General features: G+C 43.7%; 1 protein-coding gene across 8 annotated transcripts in view; it reads left to right on the top strand.

Annotated features, from left to right (window-relative positions):
* Positions 1 to 4,540: 4,540 nt before the first annotated feature.
* CSNK1G1 (casein kinase 1 gamma 1) overlaps positions 4,541 to 26,210 on the top strand; it is a 267,816-nt gene continuing 246,146 nt past the window's right edge. For all 8 annotated transcript variants that reach the window (XR_007358830.2, XR_012670195.1, XM_048866988.2 and 5 more), the window contains exon 1: positions 4,541 to 4,668. The gene's annotated coding sequence lies outside the window, so the exon portion shown is untranslated. The remainder of the gene's footprint in view (positions 4,669 to 26,210) is intronic.

Below are 26,210 nucleotides of genomic sequence, written 5' to 3'. Positions count from 1 at the left end.
TAGCTACTTTATTTCCTTTGCCAGCTGTGATCAAAGGTGGGAGAGTGGTTCAACAAAGTGGGAAGGTTTGCAGCAAGGAGAAACACACACAACTGTCACACCGTAGCCTGGCCAGTCATGAAACTGGTTTTCAAAGCCTCTCTGATGCGCAGCACGCCTTCTCATCACCCTGGTGTCTGGCTGCTCAAAATAAGCCACCAGGCGATTTGCCTCAACCTCCCACCCCACCATCAACGTCTTCCCCTTACTCTCACAGATATTATGGAGCACACAGCAAGCAGCAATAACAATGGGAATGTTGGTTGTGCTGAGGTCTAACCTGGTCAGCAAACAGCACCAGCGAGCTTTTAAACGTCCAAAGGCACATTCTACCACCATTCTGCACTTGCTCAGCCTATAAGAATTGAACTGCTCCTTACCACTGTCCAGGGTGCCTGTGTACGGCTTCATGAGCCATGGGAGCAAGGGGTAGGCTGGGTCCCCAAGGATAACTATTGGCATTTCAACATCCCCAATGGTAATTTTCTGTTCTGGGAAGTAAGTCACTTCTTGCAGCTGCCTGAACAGCCCAGAGTTCCTAAAGATGTGAGCGTCATGCACCTTTCCCAGCCATCCCATGTTGATGTCGGTGAAACGTCTCTTGTGATCCACCAGTGCTTGCAGCACCATTGAGAAGTACCCCTTGCAGTTTACGTACTGGTTGGCAAGGCGGTCCGGTGCCAAGTTAGGGATATGCGTTCCGTGTATCGCCCCACTACAGTTAGGGAACCCCATTGCAGCAAAGCCATCCATTACGACCTGCAGATTTCCCAGAGTCACTACCCTTGATAACAGAACATCAGTGATTGCATTGGCTACTTGGATCACAGCAGCCCCCACAGTAGATTTGCCCACTCCAAATTGATTCCTGGCTGACCGGCAGCAGCCAGGCATTGCAAGCTTCCACAGGGCTATTGCTACTTGCTTCTCAACTGTCAGAGCAGCTCTCATCTTGGTATTCCTGTGCTTCATGGCGGGGGAAAGCAACTTACAAAGTTCCATGAAAGTGGTCTTACACACGCGAAAGTTTCGCAGCCACTGTGAATCATTCCATACCTGCAACACTATGCGGTCCCACCAGTCTGTGCTTGTTTGCTGGGCCCAGCATCGGCGTTCCACTGTATCAACCAGCCCCACTGCCACCATGATGTCCCAATTGCCATAGCCTGTGCTTTCAGGAACGTCTGTGTCCATGTCCTCCTCACAATTGTTGTTGTGCTGGCGTCTCTTAGCCAGGTTCATACTGCAAGCTAATGTGCGAGGTGTTTACAATGCTCACAACAGCAGCGGGTTCCATGCTTGCCGTGCTATGGCGTCTGCAAGGGTAACCCAGGAAAAAAGGCACGAAAAGATTGTCCGCCATTGCTTTCACAGAGGGAGGGAGGGGAGACTGACGACATGTACCCAAAACCACCAGCAACAATGTTTTTGCCTCATCAGGCATTGGGAGCTTAACCCAGAATTCCAATGGGCAGCGGAGACTGTGGGAACTGTGGGATAGCTACCCACAGTGCACCGCTCTGTGAGTCGATGCTAGCCACGGTATTGAGGACGCACTCCACTGACTTAATGAGCTTAGTGGGGACATATACAATCGACTGTATAAAATTGATTTCTAAAGATCTACTTCTATAAAATTGACCTAATTTCGAAGTGTAGACATATTAGACAAGACAGTAAACTGTCCTCTGCTATCAAATGTTGACACCAGGGGGCGCTACAACCCCTGAAATGGATCTTTGCCGGCTCCCGATGGAGTAGATTACTGTCATACCAGTGAAAAAGGTCCACAGTAATTATCTTCAATTCACAGCAGTTTATTGAGAAGGAATTACACAAGCGTAAAGGGTTATATCAAGCACATAACTCTTATGTTAGACATTAAGAGCTATACATTCCCCTTAACAAGTCTTTCTTTCACAGACATACACAAACAGGCCCTGCACTAGCCTCACGCAGTTTCTGCTTGGCAAACAGAGAAGGTGGTTACCAGTTTTATAGACAGCTTCTTCTCTGTCTGTTCTTCTCAGCCCTCTGGTATGTCTTGGATTTGCCCAAAGCAAGGCCTCGGTTGCCTGGAGACCCCTCTGGTTCACAGTCCTACTTGAACCCACGGAGCAGAGTTTTGGCTACTCTGTTTAGCAGTCTTGCTTCTTTAAACGTTAATTAAGGAATTCCAAGAGTAATTTAATTTGCTTGATTTTTATACTCTTTTTCCTCAAAGGAGTCACGTCTTAAAAGCATGCCCAGTGGGTATGTGGTTACTAATTTTTACCTAATTAATACTTTAGGAGGAAACTGCAGAGTGGTACCAACTGAAAATCACCCCACATTCACTCCTTTATCAATCATTCACTTCAACCCCCTGCGTCATGTCCTTCAACAGGGTCAATATGTCCCGGTCAGCTTATGCTCTACTCAAGATGTTCTACACGTGTTGTTTGCTTTCAAGTGGACATATTTGCTGACTCAAAGATCAGTATTAATCATACACACAGCATGGAGCCAGTCAGTTTCACCTCTGGCATCTGTCTGATGCTAAGAGAAAGATTCTGCTCCCAGAATACTCTTTCGCAGTTCAGTCATGTCAAGCCATGTTCTCACACCATTCATTCAGTATGGCCACAAAAATTTGGCACCATCCCAACACGGGGCTGTGGATAAGATGTGCCAGGATGAACAAATGAGGGGAAAAGAGAAGCCAGAACCTCAATAAGAGGTTCTGAAGGAACTGGAAGAGGGGCTGCAGTCTGGTGCACTCTACGTAGGCGTGCACTAGAGTCTTCCTCTTGCAGCAGAAGGGACAGGTGTCAGTGGATTCTGTGAACAGTGCCAGGTACATGCTTGTGCATGGAGGAGCTGCCAACTGCTATCCCTGGTGGGCGGTGGACCCAAAGTGGAATGCAGACTGTACATCAGTAAAATCCTAGTGTGGACAGGGCAAGATCAGTTTGAGTAGCTACATCCAGCTAAAACTACAATTAGTCTTTTCTAGTCTAGGGGCTTGGTTACACTTGCGAGTTAGAGTGCATTAAAGCAGCCCCAGGCGCCCTAGCTCACTACCCGTCCACACTGGCAAGGCACACAGAGCGCTCTGACTCCATGGCTAGAGCGCTCCTGGTACTCCACCTTGGCGAGAAGATTAATGCTTGTTGCGCCTTGGCTGAAACACCCGGGCATTAGTGTGAATGAGGTGTTGCATTACTGTGCTCTGATCAGCCTCCGGAAATGTCCCATAATCCCCTTAAGTCAAGTGGCCACTCTTCTCATTGTTTTGGAATCGCTGCAGGAACGCAGATATGCCCTTTGAAAGCTCTGTTTCTGACAGGCGGCTGCTTATCAGCTCCAAGACAAAACAACCATTAATGTAGAATCCTGTGTGTGAGAGAGAGAGAGAGGGGCAGGGGGGAGGAGGGGTCTGCTGCTGTCTGAACTTAAAAGACAGCATGCTGACATGCTCTCAGCCCCCCAAAAACCCAGTCTCTCTCCCCCCACATACACACAACACACTCCCTGTCACACTCCACCCCCCCCCCCCCATTTGAAAAGCACGTTGCAGTCATTTGCATGCTAGGATAGCTGCCCACAATGCACTTCTCTCTGTGGCCCTTGCAAGAGCTGCTAATGTGGCCACGCAAGTGCGCTGTCAGGGTGGACAGATTGCAGCGCTTTCCCTACTGTGCTCTACCAAGGCTGGTTTAACTCAAAGCGCTCTACATCTGCAAGTGTAGCCATGCCCTTGGATTTTTCAACATGGTAGTGTACATTGTGAGAAAACACCTATTTTTTAGGGTAGCATCAGAGTACCTCAAATTCTATATCGCACTGATCCTCCCAGCATCCCCATGAGGGGGGTACCATTATACCAATGTACAGAGAAGGCACAGAGACACCAAGCCACTCACCCAAGGGCATTAAGTGAATTTGTGACAGAACAGAGAGTTGAACGGAGGTCTCCTGGTCCTACACTAATGCCTTCACCACTGGAATGTCCTTCTTATCCACCCTTAGGCTTGTCAGAACAGCACCAAGGGCTGCACCCCTTGCTGCAGGCGCCCTGGGGCAGCATTGTTCCCTACCATCGCACCGGTGCTTTCCGGCGATAATGGCGGTGTTCTCGTCTGCCCAGCAAGGTATCAGGTCTCTGCAGCAATAACAGTGTCTTACCCTTCCCCCCATCTCGCGGGGCACCGTGTCCCCTCCCCCATCCCGCGGGGTACCGTGTCCCCTCCCCCATTCCGCGGGGTACCGAGTCCCCACCCCCATCCCGCGGGGTACCGGTGTCTCCCCTCACTCTGGACAAGGGTCACGAATGAAATCCAGCAGTTGAGCGGCTGCACTTCCGCATAGTAACGGAACGCGGTTGTTAGGGAGTGTCCGGCGGCGCGGTGCCCCGGAAGTGGTTGTGTGGCGGCCGAGCCACCGCGCTCGGGTTTCTCCCATAGGGCGCCACTCGCTCAGGGGCGTGTCCTCCGGGGGTTGTTTCCGGTTCGGCCCCTCCCCTTAGTGAGAGCAAAGGGGAAGCGGCCGGGCGCCGAAGGCGGAGCCGCCGGCGGGGGCGCAGGGAGAGCAGCGCCCGGGGCCCCAGCCCGCCGGGCCGGGGAGGAGCGGAGCAGCTGCCGGCGCTAGGTACTCCAGGCGTAGCGGGGTCGGACCCTCAGTGGGGGGTTGTGGCTGGGGAGCGGGACCGGTGGCTCCGGGGGGTCTGGCTGTTTGTCCGTCCCTCTATCCACCCAGTGAGGCCGGGCTCGGCTGCAGGCTGCTCCTAGGGCCTTGGGGCGGTCGGGCGCTCCCCGGTCTGTCGGGCAGAGGTTTTCGGCAGGGCGAGTGGAGGGGGGCCCTTCCCCATGCGGGTGGGGTCCCGGGGTGGCACTTCCCGTCGTTGTGGCTGGGGGGCTTTTTCCACCGAGTGCGCCCGAGCTCCGGTTAATCGGGCACATTTGTCTTCGGGGACGGCTGCAGGAGCAGCAGGCTTTTATGGGCTGCCTTGTAACACGTACCTGACCTTCCTCCTCCGCATCCTTAAGCTGCTCGTACCCTGGGGCTCCCAAATTTCCGTGGGCCAGACGTGTTTGGAAGCTGGGGGGCTCTGCTTGTACGTGGAGGTCTGGAGCTCTACCTTGTTGGGCAGGCATGTGGGCTTCCTATACCATGGAGACGACAAAGTCTCTTGTAAGCCTTGTTGATACAGCTGCTTCTGGACAAAGTGCCTGGGCTAACAATGAGGTGGGAGTACTGGTGTATGATTGTTAGTTAATGCACCAGGAGCAGGCTGCCTAGATCTGCTCAGATCATTGTAAAAATGACAGTTGTAAAAATGATGGTGTGATGTTTTCATGAGTTGTCATACCATCGCTAGCTTCACCAACCGTGGGAATATTCAGAAGTTCCATGTTGATGTAGCTGTGGTGGTTGGCAGATCCTGGGTATGCTTCATTTGGCCAGTCTTGGCAGTCTGTTGTGAGTAGGTCTTAAAATTGCTGGGTTATTAGCCTTCATTTTTAGGCTACTACAGGTTAAATTACTTTAACATAAATTCAACTGCAAGATGGCTTCTTTGAAGAAGCCTCATAAACAGACTTAGGAGTCCAAATGGTTCCCCACTAATGAGTATTCAGAACTGGGAAACAAGTTACTTCTCTTGGTAGTTGAGCTATTCTCTCTCCTGCAGACTTTCTCAATGGATTGTTTGTTCCTTCTTTAATCCTGGATAGTTGAGTACATAATTTGCAGTGATCCTTTATTACTTACTTAGAGGCTGCAAATTAAATTAGGGACCCATTGTATTATACTGTGTACAGATGCAAAGACAGTCTTTGCACTGAAGAGCCTATGGTCTAAATAGACAAGATGACAAAGGGTGGGATCAGAAAGAAAAACAGTGATTTGCCCAAGGTTACACAGTAGATGAGAATCAGGAGTAGAACCTGGCTGCCTGGACACCCAGTCCAGCTGCTCTGTCCACAAGACCACAGTCTCCTGAATTAAAAGGTTTGTCAAAAGGCATCTTTACCTGTTGGAGATTTACCATCTCACTAAGAGGAGTTTACATGATGTGGTGGGTTTTGTATTAGATATGTTGATCTTATGATTTTAATACTAGAAGTGTGTGTGACACATGTGGCACTATACAAGTGGAATGCCTGAAATTATTGCAAAAGATGCTACAGTTAAAAACAGTGACATGCGCATCAGATGGTATTTGTTGATTTAGCATGGATCTGAATAAAAAATTAATATTTAAGATTAGAAGAGTAAAAACTGTTCTTAATACTTGTGTGAATGAGATAAGAGTGCTTGGTTTGAAAGCTTAACTCTGATTCAAATATAGGCTTAAAATTTACCCCCACTTTAGTAACACAACTTTATTTCTAACCTTTTATTAGAATGTAATATAGGAAATCAGTTCATTGTAGTATATTTTAGTCCAAGAGATAGTAAAGTGTTTGTATCAAGTGCAGCTCTAATTACTAGAGAGAGAGGGTGCGTGAGTATATTTTATTAGACCACCTTTTGTTGGTGAGAAAGACAAGCTTTTGAGCTTGCACAAAGCTCTTCAGGGACCAACATGGCTACAACATCACTGCATATGTCTTATTACTGGCAGACAAAATTATATTCATGCGGTTGTACATTTTGATGCAGTGTCAAAGCTTTGGGTTGTCCTGGTATTAAATTTTCCTGTAGCATTTTGACTTTATTTAAAATGTATTACATTGATAAAATGAAAACCAAATAACGCTGTCCTGGAGAGAGACAGACCACCTTTTTTTATCTGAGGGGAACTTGCTCCATAGCTCTTAGAAGAGGGGAGTCTAGTTTAAGAAAGTTGAATATAAGGAAGCAATAGGATGAAATGCTTTTAAGCATACATTAACAGCTTGTAAAATTTGCCACCTTTGCCACTCTTCAGACCACATAAGAGTGGCCTTGCCTTAGAGACTCCCTTAGAGTCTATTTGTAAATTACTGTTTGTCATAGCCTGGATCTCAGACTTGATTTTTATCACAGTATGTCTTAATCATCGTGTGTGATCACCACATGTGCAGTCTTCCTTACTCCTACAGCCCCTTCAACATTTGTCCCTTCCTCTTTGGTAAATTAGATATTTACCATGATTTTCAGTCACAAGCAAACAGAATCTACCCATTGTGCATTTACTTCTGTTTAGTTGCCATATTTTCAGTACATTATTGATAAGATATTTGCCAAGCTGAAGTAAAGGATGCAGCTAATGATTTTAGGAAAAGAGTAAACTGTATGTACACATTCTGAAACCATTATAAAAGGTTAGAAGCCCTTTCCCACAGGAAGCATGATAACATAGCCAAAAGATTCTTTGTGTTTCTTAAGGTAAGCTAACTTTCTATGGGTTGTAAGCCAACAAAAGCCATAGAGAAAACCTTGCTTTTGACTAGTTGCATCAGTAGCTAAAGCTTTGCCTATACTAGGAAGTCTTAGCACAAATTTCCAATGTTGATGCTTTCAGGTCAGGTGGTGGTAGTAAGGATGTGTATCTATAACATCCTTGGCCATTTGGAGCCCTGCCTGTGTCAGAGCTGAACTGAAGGTTCACAGGGGAAATATTAGTGAAAAGTCCTTGTGTAGGAAAAATAGCCACGGAAGAGTTTAAACTTGTATACCATTCAAGGGACACAGATTTTCAAGACTATTTTAATAAAACAGATAAAGAATTATATTTTAAATTCAAATTTGTAAAGCTAAGCTTGGAAAATAGCTATGTATAGCTAATGGCTGTATCCACACTAGTTTTTTGTCAAACATTTTCCAGTCCCACTTACACAGTGTGGCTTCTCTGGTGCTAGCAACAGTGGCTAGTTTAGCGTGGAGAAGTATCGTCTGATTGCTGGAGTTAACATGACATCTAATCCCACTCAGAACTTGTCTAAATAACAGTGTTAGAAATGCTGCATGGAAACCTTGGGTATGCCAGCACTGCTAATGTTTCTACCACTGGTGAAACTAAATCAGTAAATCATTGAATCCTTCAAGATGAAAGATGTTATATGGCTGTCAAAAGACTATTCTTGTATCTCTCTAGCAAAAAGTTGATGAAGAAATGTAAATATATTGACCTTGTTCTCTCTGAACTTCAGCGAATAGTGGGTTCTAGATTCTGGCTTTATTTTTGTGTCAGGCTGGTGACTTATTCATCTGCTGGATGTAAACTGTCATATTTGGCATGTACACACAAGTCTGTTGCTGACTTGCTTTAGATTCCCCAGTATAGATTCCTCTGTCCCTCACTTTTGTAGTAGAAGAGATGCTTTTTAACAGAGCTTACATGCTTCTATAAATTATGTACACCTGTTTTATCAGCCGACTTCCATCCATTGTGAAGTACCAGGCTCCATGTACTTTAAGAAACTGCTGTGCCATCATTGAAAGGTTTACAGATTGAATCCCACATGATACCAGAGTCTGTTCAAGTCTGAAACAGGAAAAATGTTGGCCCTGTGGAGGTCTCAGATGGCATATGTGCTATGCTCTCCCACCAAAGTGTTTTTTAAAGAATGGGCAAAATTATTTTTCTAAAAATGTATGGGTTAAAGAACTATCAAAGTTATTTCAGCTGCAGCAGTCAAAGATGAAGTATGACCTCCTAAACAGTGTAATTCAGGACTGTTCCCTTTTTTTGTGGAAGGACTCACAGTTACAGCTGAAAGGTGGTGATTAGCTTGCTTGTTTCTTTAATTCTTTTCATTCAGTTATCTGACCATTATAGGAACATAGGAATTGTCATATGGGATCCTGTAGTTGTGGAGTAACCAGTCTTCCATTTTATGTCTCCTAATTTTCTGTAGAGATTGGCTTAAATCATGAAGCATTAGGATTACTATGTTTTATAATAATTAATGCTAGTACATTTTATAGCTGTGGATATTTATATTGCTAACAAGACTATCCAGTCACTTTTTGAATTTTATTTAATTTTTGGCCACTGTGACATCATGTGGTAGTGAGTTCCATAATTTATTTTATTAAACTTTTTGCTATTGTTATAAGCATATGAATTATGTGTAAATTTAAATTATTATATTTGCTCATCTTATTAACATTAACCCAATTCACATTTTCACACAAATAAAATAAATCTCATCCATAACTATGACAATTGTTTTATGTAAGTTGCTACTAATTCAGTCTTATTTAACCTGCTAAGAATTAGGAAGGCCTTCTCTCTTCTCTAGAGAGAAACAGCATGAATACAATTTGGAAGGTGTAGTCTATAGTCTGCAGCACACACTGTCCCAATTTAAATAGTTATTCCACCTTCTCCTGAAGAAGCTACCTTATGATTATATCTATCTATTAGACCTTGTCCGGGTTCCTTCCCCGCTCTGAACTCTAGGGTACAGATGTGGGGACCTGCATGAAAGACCCCCTAAGCTTATTTTTACCAGCTTAGATTAAAAACTTTCCCAAGGTACAAACTTTGCCTTGACCTTGAACAGTATGCTGCCACCACCAAACGTTTTAAACAAAGAACAGGGAAAGAGACCACTTGCCACCCCACCAAGCCCTACACTCCCTTTCCTGGGGAAGGCTTGATAATAATCCTTACCAATTTGTACAGGTGAACACAGACCTAAACCCTTGGATCTTAAGAACAATGAAAAATTAATTAGGTTTTTAAAAGAAGAACTTTAATTAAAGAAAAGGTAAAAGAATCACCTCTGTAAAATCAGGATGGAAAATACTCTGCCGGGTATTTAGATTTAAAACACAGAGGATCCCCCTCTGGGCAAAACCTTAAAGTTCGCGAAAACAGGAATAAACCTCCCTCTTAACACAGGGAAAATTTACATAAAACAAAAAATAAACTAATCCGCCTTGCCTGGCTTACCTATACTGGTTGCAATATTGGAGACTTGGATGGGTTGAAGAAGATGGATTTTTGTCTGGCCTCTTTCAGTTTCAAGAGAGAACTAACATGTAAACAAAGAGCACAAACAAAAGCCTATTCTCCCACCCCAAGATTTGAAAGTATCTTGTACCCTTATTGGTCCTTTGGGTCAAGTGCCCGCCAGGTTAGCTGAGCTTCTTAACCCTTTACAGGTAACAGGATGTTGCCTCTGGCGAGGAGGGATTTTATAGCACTGTCTACAGAAAGGTGGTTACCCTTCCCTTTATATTTATGACAGACCTCCTTGAAGCTTTCCCTCTACAAATAATGTAAGTGATAACCATCTGCTAAATGAAAGGGAGTACTTTACAGATGAACAAATTTATTTGAGCATAAGCTTTTGTGAGCTACAGCTCACTTCATTGGATGCATTCAGTGGAAGGTGCCTCAAGTACTCCTTTTCTTTTTGCAGATACAAACTAACACGGTTGCTTCTCTGAAACCTGTCATCTGCTAAATGTGTCTTTGTATGGGAATCATCTGCATTGCTCTGCTTTTGCTTATTGCCTGGTAGGTCACCTTTAAAAGACCCATTTATGTTTGACTCAACTTCATGTTTGCATATTTATTTTGTTCGATCTCCAAATATGGTAGCTTTATCTATATGTGGTTATCTGTCACTTTTCCCAGTACAATTGTTTCCCCATACCTTATTTCTTAATGCCACTAAGGTTGGGAGATCAGTCCTTTTATGAAAATGAGCTCTGACACATACGTGCTAGTGTTAACTGTTATTAATTGGTTCTTCCCTGAGTCAGTAACCTCTTTTGGATTGTAACCTAATAGAATCACTGTGGATTATGTGGGTAATCCAATTTTAGTTAAAATTAGTTCCTCAGTTTATGATGTGCAGATAAAGTTTCATTTTATTGGCTTTGAATCTATCTTTTAATTTCATTGACTGTCCCCTTGCTGCTTGTGTTGTAAGTGGGCCGCTTCTGCTCTCCCCCTCTCATCTTTGCTATACCACTCATAATTTTATATCCTTTCTGTTCCTTGTTTCCTTTAAGCTAAAAAATCACTATCTCCCTAGTTCTTCTTCATATGAGTTTTTCCATGCTCCTGATAATTCATGTTGCCCTTTTCTGACCCTTTTTAATTTTGTAATTTCTTTTGAGATGGGATGACCCAGTACCGCACTCAATATTCTAGATGAGGCCACATCATTGATTTAATAAATGGCATTAAAATATTTCTGTTTTCTGTCCTGTTCCTTATGCTTCCTAATAACTTGTCTGTATTATGTAAACCTTGATACAGTATTTATGTAAATTCACTTGTCTGAGACTTTTATGAAAGCTGTAGAGTATTCTTTCTACAAAACTATTGCTTTATTCTAGTTTACAAACCTACAGTTTTGGCCTAGAGCTGAGACCAGGTTAATCAATTCAGGCTGCAGCAAAAACATACTTTGAAACCTCTTGGTAGCCCATTTTACATAGTGCCATCCTTTAATACCATTCTTTATACACAGTTAAGATGTATCTGGTTTAATATCAATTTGCTCACTTCATGTTTGTGTAGAAAACCACATTTGTCATGTAACAGTGACTGCTTATAGATTTAAATTTCTTGCTTTTGTCAAATTCATATCTTTATCACTTATAGGAGCTACAATATCTGGTTCAGTAAAAAAGATTAAGTAAACATTGTTGGCTGGTGGAGTTCACCTGTGGGTCACAAATCTGACTATACTGATTAAAATCTTCATTGAAGAGAGAGTGCGTTATTGTACAGTAGGAGCTGCACAAGGTTAACTGGAATGATAGTTGGACAAGACTAATAAATACAAGCTTCATTGTGAGAAGAGGAGTCTGTGAATCCAGAAGTTTTACTGCTTCCTCATATGAAATCCAGGTCAAAAAGAGTTTTATAGCTATGGAGAGCCCTGTCGTCAACAAAATTTTTTTAGATAAAACATTGCTGGAAATCTTTTAAAACAGAGGCATTAATGTTCAGGTATAGTATGAATTTGCTTTTCAAGTATCTTCCAGAGATTGGTTTGCCATCAGGTGAAACTGCTTTATCTTTAACGTCTGTGCAGAATGTGTGCAATGCACGGGGGGTAGTTCAGTTAAATTTGCTTTTCATAAGTAGGTTCTCAAAGACTTTATAGAGGTGGTTAGTATTATTACACCCCTCTGTGCCTCAGTTTCCCCTTCTATAAGATGGAAAGTGACTTGTCCAAGGTCACACAGTAGGCTACTGGGCAGAGCTGGCAATAGAACCTTGGTCTCCTGAGTCCCCAGGCATGTGATCTGTCCACTAGACAGTGATGCCTCTCACAAATTATCATGTCCTCTGACAAAGCAGGGACGTGATTTTATCTCTGAACTATCAACATACAAGGCAAAGACTTTAGTTTTGTGCTAGGTAGTAGTCTCATTTAACCTCTGTATTTCCTGAATCTTTTAAGGGAAAACTGGCAACCTAAATTCGCAAAAAGAAAAGGAGTACTTGTGGCACCTTAGAGACTAACCAATTTATTTGAGCATAAGCTTTCGTGAGCTACAGCTACTCTGAAACCTAAGAATTGCCTTTATGCTTGAAAACTTTCTCACTAATAGTCTGTTTTGTAACATGGTAGGATGCGTACAGCTGAAAAATTTAGAGGGGAATTTTTTTTTTCCAGTTTGTTTACTTGGTACTTGTTAACAGTACTCTGTGATAGATTCATTTTCTGTTCTTCCTGTTTATGTGGGTGTTTTGCAAAGCAAGTATGGATGAGGAGCTCCTTAAATAAGAGTGTGATTTGTGAAACCTGGAAATTGAGGGGGAAACACAGGGGCAGGTATAGTACCTGAAATGGCTTTTTAACTGCTTTTTCATAATGTCTGTATTTCAAGTTCAAGTCAAGGTTAAAGTTCTGCAGCAACACTACCTTTGCCAAGATGTTCATAAATGTTTTCTGTTCCTGTGTTTCTTTAAAATGTGCCTTAATTTATATAAAGGTATAGCATAAATTATATAGCTGTGCAATGTGTAAATCCTGTAGAAATTGTTTATTTCCTAGTTCTTATCTGAACAAGCATATAATGTTGCCTTAATGTAGTTCTTGCTGTTAATTTTCCATTTTAAAGACATAGCAGGGCAACAGTGCACCTGTTTATACTGTGAGAGCTGGATCTTGGCAATGGAAAAAGGTAGAAACTAAACCTCTTTAGATAAATTTAAGAGTTAGAGCACGCTAACGTTTGGGAACATCCTAAAACCAAGTGGTAACCATTCTACATATCTACAGTTTTCTCTGCTCTAACATAGACTGTTGTTGGGAGAAAGAGAATTATGCTTAGATCAAAGATTTATAATTTTTCTCATGGAGGCTGTCCCAGTAGCATTCTTGGGCCTGTCAGAGGAATATTCTTTATGCTGAAGGGATTAGTTAGTGGACTGTCTTGTAAACATTAGATGCTCACTAAGGATGCCCATGAATAATTTTTTTTTTTTTTTGGTCAATGGCTTCTAACCTTACTATCTGATCAGTTTTCAGACTTGACTGTGGACGTATTCAGAATAAGTCTTTCTTACATGCCAGCTTTCAAAGTTCAGGATCCGTCTCTGTGTGTGTATTTTTAAAGTAGCTTTATTCCAAGACCAAGCATGGGAAACTCCAGCTTAGAAGTATAACTTAAGTTATGTAAACATGATTCTCTCTCCCTTCACATAGCCCCCTCTACTGTGGGAGGAGTGCCTCAAGTACTTCATTTTGTGTAGCTTTTTAATCTTCTTTCTTCTGAGCTGTCAAGGTTCCTCCCCCACTCTGAACTCTAGGGTACAGATGTGGGGACCTGCATGAAAAACCTCCTAAGCTTATCTTTACCAGCTTAGGTCAAAACTTCCCCAAGGTACAAAATATTACACCCGTTATCCTTGGAATGGCTGCTACCACCACCAAACTAATACTGGTTACTGGGGAAGGGCTGTTTGGACGCGTCCTTCCCCCCAAAATACTTCCCAAAACCTTGCACCCCACTTCCTGGACAAGGTTTGGTAAAAAGCCTCACCAATTTGCCTAGGTGACTACAGACCCAGACCCTTGGATCTTAAGAACAATGAACAATCCTCCCAACACTTGCACCCCCCCTTTCCTGGGAAATGTTGGATAAAAAGCCTCACCAATTTGCATAGGTGACCACAGACCCAAACCCTTGGATCTGAGAACAATGAAAAAGTTTTTTACAAAAAGACTTTTAATAAAAAATAGAAGTAAATAGAAATAAAGAAATCCCCCCTGTAAAATCAGGATGGTAGATATCTTACAGGGTAATTAGATTCAAAAACATAGAGAACCCCTCTAGGCAAAACCTTAAGTTACAAAAAAGATACACAGACAGAAATAAGAAAAGGAGTACTTGTGGCACCTTAGAGACTAACCAATTTATTTGAGCATGAGCTTTCGTGAGCTACAGCTCACTTCATCAGATGTTTACCGTGGAAACTGCAGCAGACTTTATATACACACAGAAATCATGAAACAAACAATATTGTTTCATGATTTCTGTGTGTATATAAAGTCTGCTGCAGTTTCCACGGTAAACATCTGATGAAGTGAGCTGTAGCTCACGAAAGCTCATGCTCAAATAAATTGGTTAGTCTCTAAGGTGCCACAAGTACTCCTTTTCTTTTTGCGAATACAGACTAACACGGCTGTTCCTCTGAAACAGACAGAAATAGTTATTCTATTCAGCACAATTCTTTTCTCAGCCATTTAAAGAAATCATAATCTAACACATACCTAGCTAGATTACTTACTAAAAGTTCTAAGACTCCATTCCTGTTCTGTCCCTGGCAAAGACCAGCATACAGACAGACACAGACCCTTTGTTTCTCTCCCTCCTCCCAGCTTTTGAAAGTATCTTGTCTCCTCATTGGTCATTTTGGTCAGGTGCCAGCGAGGTTACCTTTAGCTTCTTAACCCTTCACAGGTGAGAGGAGCTTTCCCCTGGCCAGGAGGGATTTCAAAGGGGCTTACCCTTCCCTCTATATTCATGACATGAGCTAACAGAGTAAAACGCTTGAATATCATCAAAGGTTTTCTGTTTGCATTTGGGAAGTACTTATTGTAGGAAAGCTAGGTTGAAAACAGTTTTGTATCTAAACCTGAACATGGTGGGTTGTAACTGAAACTTTCTGGTAGCCTTAATTATGGTGTACAGTACAATATACTATTGATGTGGCCTAATGGAAGAAAGTCTTGCTGTCTGATTATAACAGATTATTGCAATGCACAGAAGAGCAACTAAAATGTTGTCTTCATGAAAGTGAAAACTTGGATGCTACCATTTAACACAGGAAATGATAAAATGCTACTTAAATATGTCACTGTTCACACAACCAAAAGGGGTGTGAAATGACTGCATACTGAAAGTGCAGACTAATTTGAGATGCATACTGTTAATTCAAGGCTTGACGGAGAGCCAATTTAAAAAATAAAATCCATATGAAAGGATGTACTAAGTTCTGGTTCTGTTAACCTAGAAACTAAATATCTTATCACTGCCTCTTCTAAACTTATATGCAGTGTTGTAGCTGTATCCCACCTGGTCTTCTAAACTTGACATTCCACAGACTGAGCTCTGTAGAGGATTCCCATACACTGCCTTAAAATGGAGTTAAGGTTATAAATGTGTATAGTTCATTTAAATACATTTTCAAGTCTTTGTGTATTCCTACTTGTGGGATTGACTCCTTCCTTTGAGTTGTGGAATCTTCTAGAGAACAGTTTCTTTTGGGACACTCTCTTTGTGCGCTTCAGAGTAACAGCCGTGTTAGTCTGTCTTTGCAAAAAGAAAAGGAGTACTTGTGGCACCTTAGAGACTAACCAATTTATTTGAGCATGAGCTTTCGTGAGCTACAGCTCACTTCATCGGATGCATACCGTGGAAACTGCAGTAGACATTATATACACACAGAGACCATGAAACAATACCCCTTCCCACCCCACTGTCCTGCTGGTAATAGCTTATCTAAAGTGATCATCAAGTTGGGCCATTTCCAGCACAAATCCAGGTTTTCTCACCCTCCGCCCCCCCCCCCCCCCAAACTCACTCTCCTGCTGGTAATAGCCCATCCAAAGTGACCACTCTCTTCACAATGTGTATGATGATCAAGGTGGGTCATTTCCCACCTTGATTATCATTTCCCACCTTGATTATCATTCCCAAGCTATTACCAGCAGGACAGTGGGGTGGGAGGGGGTATTGTTTCATGGTCTCTGTGTATATAATGTCTGTGTATATATAATATATACTGTGTATATAATGTCTCTGTGTATATAATGTCTACACGGCATGCATCCGATGAAGTGAGCTGTAGCTCACGAAAGCTCATGCTCAAATAAATTGGTTAGTCTCTAAGGTGCCACAAGTACTCCTTTTCTTTGTGCGCTGTTAACTTGAGTAGCCCACTTGTCAGGATGCCCACTATCGGCAATACCCAGCTGCCATGCAGTCACAGGGTCTGGCTATGCCCAGCCTATAACAAGTCTCTTGGGACTGACTCCTTTAGTGGGCTGCGCCCCAAGGACCCACACAGTTCTGTTGGGACAGGCCTATGGTCTCCCAGACTGGGCCTTCGGCACTAGTGATCTCTCTCTCTCTCTCTCTCTCCCTCCTTCCAGCAAATCCAGCCAGGCCAGACTCCTGCAGGAGTCTTGTGCAGTACCCCTTCAGGGCACAGTGTTCCCAGTTGGTATTTACAGTGGCACAGGCAGCCTGTTCAAAACCAGATTAATCATTTATTAGTCACCTGTGCACACAATCGGAAAGATTTTTAGGTCAGAATAGAGGAATGAAGGTTAATGTATAGTCCAGTCTGGTCAGGCCACAGCCACGCTGTAGTGAAAGTCTATTTTCAGTCCCTCTCCGTGTGTGTGTGTGTGTGTGTGTGAGACCTCCTTAGTTAGTCAGTTCCCAGGTGAGAAAGCTCCAAGTTTAACTCCAGAAGGCAACAGGCAGAGGGGCCTGGCATCTTGAGGAGTGGTCTTTTCTCAGCTCCCCTACTGAAAGGCAGCCAAATCTGTGAGTCACCTAGAACTTGATTGTGTCTCTAACCCCCTTGTTGATCTGGATTGGTTTCAACTGTTCCTTGATGACTCTTCAATCCATTTAGACAGGGAGGTGACACACACACCTATGTCTGTGAGGGTACATCTATAGTACGAAATTATTTAGAAATTATTCTATTCGAATTTTTGGAAGCTATTTTATACATTTGGTCTTGTGTCCCCACTAAAGCGCAGAATTCAGCGGATTGCGTCCACAGTACCAAGGCTAGCATCAAATGTTGGAGCGGTGCACTGTGGGTAGCTATCCTGGAGTCCCCGCTGCCCATTTGAATTCTGGGTTAAGCTCCAAGTGCATGATGGGGCAAAAACATTCTTGCTGGTGTTTCTGGGTGTGTGTCGTCAGAAAACTACGGCGGACAATTGTTTCGTGCCTTTTTGGTGTGCAGACGCCATACTGCTTTGTGCAGACGGTGCACCGCTGCTCTCCTGCTACTGTGAATCCACCTCTCCAGCTCAGCTCTGCTCGGCGATCGTGAACTGAGCAGCACAGCTTCCGCCGCCAACTCTGCTCTCTGGTTATTGCCACGCTTCCGAGCTTCTTCATATTGTCTGTCCTGGGCTCCCACCTCCATGAAAGCCACAGAAGACAACCATTTTCAGCCGTTGTTTGGCTACCGTGAACCAAACAGCACAGCTTCGGCTGCCACTCTGCTCTCCTACGTTTCACACCCTTTTTCCAGGATTATCTGTGCAGGCGCCATAGCCATGGAGCCCAATCAGATCTCCACTGCAGTTTTGACCATTGTAAATACCTCGTGCATTATCCAGCAGTATGTGCAGTACCTGCAAAACTGGGTGAGGAAGTGCCGACAGCGCGATTACTATATTGATGAGGACATGGACACAGAAGGCACGGCATGTGGCGATTGGGAGATCATGATGCTGTTGGGCCAGGTTCATGCCTTGGAATGCCGATTCTGGGCCCGGGAAGAAAGCACAGACTGGTGGGACCGCATAGTGTTGCAGGTATGGGATGATTTCCCAGTGGCTGAGAAACTTTCATATGCGTAGGGCCACTTTCATGGAACTTTGTGCTTCAGGGCAGAGGACAGCAAGTCACAAAGACACCAAAATGAGAGCAGCCCTCACAGTTGAGAAGCGAGTGGCCATAGCCCTGTGAAAGTTTGCAATGCCCGACAGCTACCAGTCAGTCGGGAATCAGTTTGGAGTGGGGAAATCTACTGTGGGGGCTGCTGTGCTGCAAGTAGCCAACACAGTCATTGACGAGCTGCTGTCAAGGGTAGTGACTTTGGGAAATGTGCAGACCATTGGATGGCTTTAATGCACTGGGGTTCCCTAACTGCGGCAGGGTGATAGATGGACTGCATATCCCTATCTTGGCCCCGGAACACCGGGGTGGCCAGTACATAAACCGCCAGGGGTACTTTTCCATGGTGCTGCAAGCACTGGTGGATCACCAGGGATGTTTCACCAACATCAATTTGGGATGGCCGGGAAAGGTGCATGATGCTCGCATTTTCAGGAACTCTGGTCTGTTTGAACAGCTGCAGGAAGGAACTTACTTCCGAGACCCAGAAAATTGCTGTTGGGGATGTTGAAATGCCTATAGTTATCCTTGAGGACCCAGCCTACCCCTTAATGCCATGGCTCATGAAGCTGTACACAGGCACCCAGGACAGTAGTAAGGAGCAGTTCAACTGTCGGCTGAGCAAGTGCAGAATGGTGGTAGAATGTGCGTTTGGATGTTTGAAAGTGTGCTGGTGCAATTTACTGACTCTGTTAGATCTCGGCACAACCAATATTCCAATTAATTTATTTGAGCATGAGCTTTCGTGAGCTACAGCTCACTTCATCCGATGAAGTGAGCTGTAGCTCACGAAATCTCATGCTCAAATAAATTGGTTAGTCTCTAAGGTGCCACAAGTACTCCTTTTCTTTTTGCGAATACAGACTAACACGGCTGTTCCTCTGAAACCTGTCAATATTCCAATTGTAATTGCTGCTTGTTGTGTGCTCCACAATATCTGTGAGAGTAAGGGGGAGACGTTTATGGCGGGGTGGGAGGTTGAGGCAACTCGCCTGGTGGCCAGTTTCGCACAGCCAGACAACATGGCGCTTACAAGAGCGCAGCAGGGCGCGCTGCACATCAGAGAAGCTTTGAAAGCCAATTTCATGACTGGCCAGGGTATGGTGTGAGTTGTTTGTTTCTCTTAAAGTTACCCGCCCCATATATATATAATAAATATATGTATAATATATATATATATATATATATAAAAGGAAATAAAGTCACAATTGTTTAAAAACCGTTCTTTATTACTTGTTGCACAAAACATTGAGAGAAATCAGAAGCTAGACAGGGGATGGGGGGGTATTGGGTTAGGGGGATGGAGGAGGAGGGAAGGACAAGTCCAGAAACCAAATCAAAATTTAGGATATGCCAGCTTTCTGCTGCTTGTGCAATCCTCTGGGGTTGACTGTGTGGGTCCCCGTAGCCTCCCCCCGTGTTCTTGGGCATCTGGGTGAGGAGGCTATGGAACTTGGGAGGAGGGAGGGCGGTTATACAGGGGCTACAGCGGCAGTCTGTGGTCTTGCTGCCTTTCCCGCATTAGATCCACCATACAGCAGAGCATGTCTTTTTGCTCCCCCATGAGCTTGACCATAGCATCCTGCCTGCTCTCATCGGTCATGTCCCTCCTCTCGTCGTATTCATGTAACACTTTATACGACTCCGCAGTTGTTTTCCTGCACACATTCAACTGGGCCCTATCAGTGTGGGAGGACTGCATGAGCTTGGCAAACATGTCGTCCCGAGTTCGTTTTTTCCACCTTCTAATCTGGACCAGTCTCTGCGACGGAGTAGATAGGGGCCTCATTGAAACATTTTCACCTGCTGCAGGAGGAGAAAAAGGGGAGGGGGTAGTATTTTAAAAGATACATTTTAGAGAACAAAGGGGACACTGTTTCTCAGTGAAACAGGCAATTCATAGTACATAGCACATGTTCTTTCTGTACAAGATCTCATTTTGCCTCTTATACTGAAGTGCCTGCCACTTTGGTGTGAGTAAGCCATCACATGCAGCCAGGCATGCCCCCTGCGCAACCATTTGGAGTGCAGCATGATAGAGAAAATTGAGATACTGTCTGTGGCATCTCCCTTCCTGGTTGAGTCCTGTGTAGAAATCTGTGCCTGGTCTGTGGCGATTCAGGCCCATCTCAAGTGGTCAGGCTGGGGCAGGGTTTCCTGAGGCCCCCTTCCCTGGAAGTAGTGACAGCATCTCAGCAGCAAAATCCCCCATGCCTGGCATAGGCAGTGGCTCTGGGTCCAGCCCAAGTGGCAGCTTCCACCCCCCACCCCAAGTGGGGGAAGTGTACGTTGAAGCACTATATCAAAAATCCAGGACATCTTCCCATGCTCACAGTGATGACTTGCTGTAGAGCAGCTCCCCAGCCCCTCCTTCATGTTTATGCCTCTGCACTCTATAAATCAATCTATTCTCCCTTCATTTTGTTAGGCTAAACAAGCCAAGGTCCTTAAGCCTCCTTTCATATAAGGTAGGATCGCCATTCCTCTTATCAACCTAGCAGCCCTTCTCTGCACCTGTTCCGGTTTGAATTTAATCCTCCTCAAATATGGGAGACCAGAGTTGCACACGGTATTTCAGATGAGGTTCCACCAGTGCTTTGTATAATGGTACTAATGCTTCCCTGTCTCTACTGGAAATAGCGTGCCTGATGTATCCAGTGACTGCGTTGGTCTTTTATAGGGCTGCATCACATGTGTGGCTCAAAACCATCCTGTGATCAACCAATACACCCAGGTCTTTTTCCTCCTCTGTAGTTTTCAACTGATATATTCCCCAAATTATAGCAAAAACTCTTGTTATTAGTCCCTACATGCATGACTGCACTATTAAATTTCTTCCCATTTCTATTACTCCAGTTTTCAAGGTCATCCAAATCTATGACCTTCCAGTCCACTATATTGTCAGTACTTCCCAAATTTGTCATCTGCAGATTTTTATTAGCATACTTCCAATTTTTGTGCTAAGGTCATTTAATGAAAATCTTAAGTAAAATTCGTCCCAAGACCAGTCCTTGAACTACACTAGTAACCTCCCTTCAGTCTGACACTTCACCTTTCCGCATAACTCATTGTAGTTTCCCCTCTAACCAGTTCCTTACCCGCCTTTCAATCCTTGTATTAATCCCCATCTTTTTCCAATTTAACTAATGTTGTCCCACATAGGAATTTATCAAATGCTTTACTGAAATGCAGCTAGATTAGATCTCCGCATTTTCTTTGCCTAGAAAATCAGTTACCTTCTCAAAGAGTTCAGGTTGGTGTGGCACGAACTCTCTTTCATAAAACCATGTTGTATTTTATCCCAATTAACATTTTACCTCAGTCTTCAGTTATTCGCTCTTTCAAACTTTGTTCCAAGACAAGTAAGGTCAACTAATGGGCCTGTATTTTCTGGATCATTTATTTTCCTTTCTTAAAAATGGTGTGAATTCTCCAGACATCGGGTATGATCCTGAGTTTGTGGAGTCATTAAAAATCCTTTCTATTTGGCTGCAAGTTCTTAACGTTGTTGGATGGAGATTATCTGGACCTCCCGATTTGGTCCCATTAAGATGTTGGTGTTTGGCTTCCACCTTGGAAGTAGTAATTTGTACTTCCATATCCTTGTTCCCATTACTCACCCTGCCACTGCCCCCAAGCTCTTCATTACCCTTATTAAAAACTGAGGCAAAGCATTCATTTAGGTGTTGGGCCATGCCTGGATTATCTTGAATCTCCATCCCATCCTCAGTGCTTAGCAGTCCCGCTTCTTTCCTTGTTTTCTTTTTATTTATATGGCTAAAGAACTTTTTATTGCTTTAATTTCTTTTCCAAGATCTGATGCTGTTTGTCTTTTGGCAGTTTTCACTTTTCCCCTACGCTTTGTGACCTCCAAGAGGTAGAACCATCCGTTCCTTTGTATGCTTTCTGATTTTTCTTAATAACCTGTCTGAGATATTTTGATCTGCAATCCTTCCCTGCATTTCTCTCTCTTCCCCTGCGTGCACACCCATCCTCTCCCCCGCCACCACCATCTGCAGGCTTCAGATACTTTAAGTCAAAGTTGCAGAAACTAATTCCAAGCTGCCTCCATATTCAGATCCTTGAGTTCCTCAATTCAGTCTACTTTCCAATCTCATTCCCTTAATTTTTTAAATGTTGCCCTTTAGAAATCAAGGACCCTAGCTTCAGACCTTTTTATTTATCCTTCCATTTTGTTTAAACTCAGTTAATTCATGATCACTCTAACCAAGGCTGTCCCCTACAACTAGCTCTTGTATGAGGCCCTTGCTACTTACCAGTACTAACTCTAAAATGGCATCATATCTTGTTGGTTCATTAACTGTTTGGTTAAGAAATCTGTTGACTATCACAACCAGGAATATCTGGGCCCTAACTTTATTACTAGCATTTGTCCTCCATTCTATATCTGAGAAACTAATCACACAATTCCTGGTAATACGTATTTCATTTAAAAACGTTAGGTCTCTGTCCATATCCAAATTGGATCATGGGGGTCTGTTTACAGACCCCCAGCACTATTGTAGTGGAGACTTTCTTACCTTTCTTCCCCAAAGTGATTTTGAACAGCTTTTGTTTTATTGATTCCGTTACTTCTAAATTCTGTAGTCAGTCTATCTTGCCATTCATATACAGTGGTACCCCATCACCTTTACCTTTGTCTTTCCTGAACAGCACATACCCTTCAATACCTGTATTCCAGTGCTGATTACTGTTGTATTGTGTTTCCATTATCCCTGTAATATCTGGTTTTACTTCCTGCACCAGTAGTTCAAGTTCCTCCATTTGTTACCCAGGCTTCTTACGTTGGTGCATAGACATTGTAGTTGATTCTGCTTGGCTTCACCCAGATTCTTCCCCTGATTAGGTAGTCATTTTACTGCCACTGTTGTCAGTGATATTGGCACTATCTTTCCTCTTATTGTCCATTCTCCTTCCCTCTGTTGTTGTTGTTCTCCATTGCTAGAGCTTCTTTTAGTAGTTTTCCTTTAACTCAGTATTAGAATCAGGCATGGAGATTACATAAGCATCTCCAGTGAATTCCATTGCCTGAGCCATCTGTTGATCATCTTAATCTTGTCTCACTTTCGCTGTCCTATAGTTAGAATCGCACTGAAGATCACCTGAACCTTTATTTCTTTAAGTGTCTGTCTCTAGCCTGGTGTAGTCTTCCTTGATGCATCCCCGTCGCAGGGTAGGTACCCTCCATCAGGCATGTTGGGTTGTGGGGGAATTAAAATAGAGCTTGGGTGGCCAAGTGGCCTAGTCTCCCAAGTTGCCACAACAGCCCTGGCTCCTAGGGCAGCGTGGCCCAATGGTCGGAGACAATGCAGCTGCCCTTTGGTGCTGGACAGTATGGCCTGAGTCAATGGGAGTACCCTTTGCGGCAGGGCAGTGTGGCCCGATGGCCAGAGTCAATGGTACTACCTTTGCTGCAGCAACCACCAATTAACTGCATGGCTGAAAGCTTTGTCTTGATTAGGAACTCAGCCTTTGGCCATTGCCTGCCTGGTTTGAGCTAGAAGGTGAAAAAGATCTTTTTGTCAAACCACCTGGTTGTTCTTGGCGGACTTAAATTCCCGATGTAGTCTGGTTGCATGAAAAGACCACCCAGGAATGAATTGTTGACAATCTGATGTGTAGATTTCTTAGCAGTGGCAAGGACTTCATCCCAGAAAGCTTGGTAGATTGCACCTATGTAGTTCCAAATATCTGGCTCTGAGTCATTATCCACGAGTTGGAAACACATTCTATGTTTTTGGAGGCCACTTGTAGTTGGAATTTACACTGACCCACTGAAGGTAGTTTTCCAGCTGTTTTAATTGAAAACAAAAAGACACAAGGTCAGCAGAAGATGGACCTCAGGTTCTTCTCCTATGGAAAGCAGGTGGCTACTTAGGAACATGTTGAAGTTACAGGTTGACTGTTGACACCCGACTCTCTAGCCTTACTCCATCCAGATTATCCTCATGGTATCCCCAGTGGGAATGGTGTGAATTAAAATTGCCACAATAGACTGAAGGTCCTGAGGAGGTGGATAGGACTGGAGTTGGCCAGTTGGCAGATGGAAACTTATAGATGCTGTTAAGAGTCAGGTCCTTCACTCTTACAGCTGTCCATTCAATAACATCACATTTGGTGGTGAGACTGGAGTTGCTAGAATATTTTCCCTGACGGGGAATGCCATCCTACGTATTGCCTCTGATGGAGACAACAGCAAAACCATGAACTGATAGTGTCAGTAGTAGTGTTTCCTAAAGCAGGATGACGTGCTTAATGTTCTGAAGCTAGCTGAAGGAGGATGTATCCCTCTTGGTCACGGAGCTGTCCTGGATACTGAGATGCAGCACCTTGAGAGCCAACTCCAATGCTAAGTTTTGTTATGCTGCCCCTGAAAGGTTCCCCATTGGAGAACTCCAAGCTGTATTTGTCTTTCTATTTCTTTTTTACTATGAGAACTTGAGCTCTGATTTTGCATTTTTGTCTACATTTTGCGAGCTCTGTCTACCAGTGCAGTAAGTGGACCAAAGACTTCCTTTGGACTTCCTTCCTTTGGACCTCCAAGGGTGGAGCCTGGTGCCTGTGGCATGGAATCAGCCTAAGTCCAAAAATCTCCCTTGAGTAAAGCATGGGACCCTGGGAAATCCCTTCCTGGACCCACTCCAGCCCAACCCTCCAATCCTACAAGCAGCATGCTCACCCTGAGAAACCACAAGGTCCTCCCTTTCTAGGTGGACTGTCAGTCTGAAATATCAGGGGGTAGCCGTGTTAGTCTGTATCCACAAAAACAACAAGGAGTCTGGTGGTACCTTAAGTTGCCACCGGACTTCTTGTTGTTTCAATCTGAAATGTCTCTATTTCTGAGGAGGAACAAAGGAGGTATAAGAAAGCGGTCTCGCATGTTCAGACCCCTGTAGGTGCCACACACAAAGCATTAAAGGAAGGAGCTCTCCAATCCTCTTCATCTAATGAACAGTGTGATTTTTTATTGTGGGGCTCTGTCAGTCTCTCCTATTGACACTATTCAACTGTGGATAATTTAATTAGGCATAGATCCAGAGTGTGACTCTGTGGCCTAGGGGATAAGGGCACCCAGCTGGGAGGTGGGAAACCCAGGGTCCAGTCCCTCTGCTCTAGTGACTTTTTTTTCATTATTTATCCATAGTGGAACAGCTTCACCAGTAGAGACTGAGGGAGCCCCAGATCAGAATATCCTATAGCTTAGTAGCTAGAGCACACTTTCTTGAGAAGCCCTTCTTTTCCTCAGGCAGAGGAGGGAATTGAACCCAGGTATCCCATATCCCAGGTGAGTGCTGAAATCATTCAGTTTAACCCTCCCGACATTGCTGTAGCAAGTGTCTTCACTGTGGTGCTACACTAGTACAGCTGCAGCACCGTAGCTGTGCCACTAACATCTGTGGTGTAGTTGTTTTCTAAGCTCCCAATTGCTGTCGGTGGGTTGCAGAAAGCTGTGCGCATGAACATATCTTAATGGCTCAATCTGTGTTGCTTGGAAAATTCTGAACTTTGATATTGATGTTAAAAATCAGCTAGACATAGTTCTGCAAATTCTCACATCAGAGCTGAGTAACACTGGATTGCTATTTGTCTTTAGCTTAAAAATGTAAGTGCCTGCAAAAACTATTTTTTTACTAGAAATCAAAGCATCTTGAACTTCCTTTTTATAGGCAGCAGAAACTAATACAAAAAAATTTCCTTGCTGACCCCACATTTAGAAAGTTGCAGGTTAGAATTTTTGATTTTCAAATTATAAACCCAGGAGTTCATAATGGAACAGGCTAGTGTGTGTGCCTACCTACATCTATTACCTGCTACTGCAATCTGATATGGGCTAATTGCCTGGGCAATTATTCAAAAGGCCGAGGTATGTGACTTGCAAAATTTTATATTTTTGTTTGCTCTCTGTTCTTTCCTTTCCATCACAAGCAATCTGAAATGAACACAAGATGCTAGGGAGTTTTGGCAAGTGTCACTGGGGAAGGGGAACTGAAGTAATCTGGCAGTCAGTTTCTCTTCAGTGTAGCTAGATATTCAAATATCCTGCTGTGTTGCTCTAACGCTCATTGGGTTGCTTTGACTGTATTTTTTTTTTCTTGATTAACAGTTCT

This window comes from Caretta caretta, chromosome 10 (assembly GCF_965140235.1).
Source record: "Caretta caretta isolate rCarCar2 chromosome 10, rCarCar1.hap1, whole genome shotgun sequence".
Lineage (NCBI taxonomy): Eukaryota > Metazoa > Chordata > Testudines > Cheloniidae > Caretta > Caretta caretta.
This window is presented reverse-complemented; position numbering and strand designations above follow the sequence as displayed.